The following is a 2,622-nucleotide window of genomic DNA, read 5'->3' as shown; positions in this document are numbered from 1 at the left end:
TTGGAGTGTGCCCGTGGCTATCTGTAAAAAAACAAAAACAAGAACATTGTGCCATCTGGTCTGCTTAATATACTTTACTTTTGATACTTAAGTATATTTGAGCAATTATATTTACTTTTTATACTTACATTTCAACCAAATATTGTTTTACTTTTTCTCAAGTAGTATTTTACTGGGTGATTTTCACTTTTACTTGAGTCATTTTTTAAATTAAAGGTATCTTTACTTTTGCTCAGGTATGACAATTGGGTACTTATTCCACCACCGGCTAGTTACTATTTGGGTATTGTCTTCTAGCTGGGTCTATGCAAGGGGTTACTCGTAGGTTACTTGTGGGTTACTTATAGGCTTACCACTGGAAAGCTGTAGGCCTACTTGGCATGGGAACATTATCACTATGAACTGTGCATTCTATCTGGTCGATGTCAAGATAAAAAGCAAAGATTCAAAGGAAGTGTGACAGCCAACAGTTGATGAAAAGGTCTCACAGCAGTGGATGTTTACCATTAAATAGTCTACTGTAAAATATAGTTCCACATGCATTATGCTGATGTTATAACTCTACCTCCTGTTTTTTTTTGGAAGACAATTCATTTCATTTGGCTTCAATTCATCTGCCTTCTGTCTTTGGCATTGCTAGGGCCAGGTGTTTTTCCTTTCCCAGGGTTAGATCACATGGTCAGAAAAAAATATTGTTGCCTTAACCATGACCTACGAATTATGTATCATTGTATGATGGATTCATTGTGTTGTCTCATCCCCGGGTAATAGAAGTCCGTAGTTGGGGTTGTGGTTCTTGTCATTTGAATGGGCTCAGTACCACTCAACAGAACTTTGCCTAAGGGGTTGTTTTGTTCCCTGTTTTTCCAGACTGTGTTAGCTTGATTCATCCTAATGTATATCAATATTTGCCTTGCAAATACACAGCTGAAGGCAATGTCATTGTAACCCCAGCATCTGAACTGTCAGTGCATCCTGTTGGTCCAAGCACTCAGGTCTGTTGATAAATGAATATGTCAAGCACCTATGGTAGATATTGAACAATTAGTGCAAGGTTCATGCCACCTGCATCATTTCAGTCTTTATGACTCTGGTATATCTTAATCTAGACTAATGATGTTTCCTCCTGTCCAATTTCTGCCAGGACAGAAATAACTTGCTGTAGTATAGCAACAAATTATGGAACATGTCTATAAGACCCGCCTGCCTTGGATTCTTTCTTATACTGTGTATGCAGCGTACATGACCAATGCCATTTCTGCAGAAGCGCTGTAGTGACTGCAAATTGTAACAATTGTGGTGGACTTGGTTACAATGTAACTCGCAGCTGCTGATGAAATAGAAAACATTTTGCTAAAGTGTAACTATTCTGAACAAAAATGTAAACGCAACATGTAGCAATATCAAAGGTTTTACGGAGTTTTACAGTTCATGTAAGGAAATCAGTTCATTGAAATAAATTCATTAGGCTCTAATCTGTGGATTTCAAATGACTGGGAATACAGATATGCATCTGTTGGTCACAGATATCTTTTTTTTTTTAAAGGTAGGGGCATGGATCATTAAACCAGTCAGTATCTGGTGTGACCACCATTTGCCTCATGCAGCACAACACATCTCCTTTGCATAGTTGATCAGACTGTTAATTGTGGCCTGTGGAATATTGTCCCATTCCTTTTCAATGGATGTGCGAAGTTGATGGATATTGGCGGGAACTGGAACATGCTGTCGTACACTTCGATCCAGAGCTTCCCAAACGTGCTCAATGGGTGACATGTCTGGTGAGTATGCAGGTCATGGAAGAACTGGGACATTTTCAGCTTCCATGAATTGTGTACAGATCCTTACGACATGGGGCTGTGTATTATCATGCTGAAACATGAGGTGTTGGCGGCGGATGAATGGCACGACAATGGGCCTCAGGATCTCGTGACGGTGTCTCTGTGCATTCAAATTGCCCTCGATAAAATGCACTTGTGTTCATTGTACATAGCTTATTCCTGCCCATACCATAACACTACCAGCCACCATGGGGCATTCTGTTCACAAAGTGGACATCGGCAAACCGCCTGCCCACACAACGCCATACACGTAGTCTGCGGTTGTGAGGCCGGTTGGACGTACTGCCAAATTCTCTAAAACAACGTTGGAGGTGTCTTATGGTAGTGAAATTAACATTCAATTATCTGGTAACAGCTCTGGTGGACATTCCTGCAGTCAGCATACCAATTGCACACTCCCTCAAAACTTGAGACATCTGTGGCAATGCGTTGTGTGCCAAAACTGCACATTTTAGTGGCCTTTTATGGTCCCCAGCAAGAGGTAATGTGTAATGATCATGCTGTTTCATCGGCTTCTTGATATGCCACCATTGTCAAGTGGATGGATTATTTTGGCAAAGGAGAAATGCTGACTAACAGGGATGTAAACACATTTGTGCACAATATTTGAGAGAAAATAAGCTTTTTTTGCGAATGGAAAATTTCGGGAATCTTTTATTTCAGCTCATGCAACATGGGTCCAACACTTTGCATGTTGCGTATATATTTTTGTTCAGTGTATGTTTGACGAGGGAATAACAGGAAGGAAATTTGACCTGCGTGCGCTGAGCACTGAGCAGCA

The sequence above is a fragment of the Salvelinus namaycush genome, chromosome 5 (assembly GCF_016432855.1).
Source record: "Salvelinus namaycush isolate Seneca chromosome 5, SaNama_1.0, whole genome shotgun sequence".
Lineage (NCBI taxonomy): Eukaryota > Metazoa > Chordata > Actinopteri > Salmoniformes > Salmonidae > Salvelinus > Salvelinus namaycush.
Note: the sequence above shows the minus strand (reverse complement) of the source record.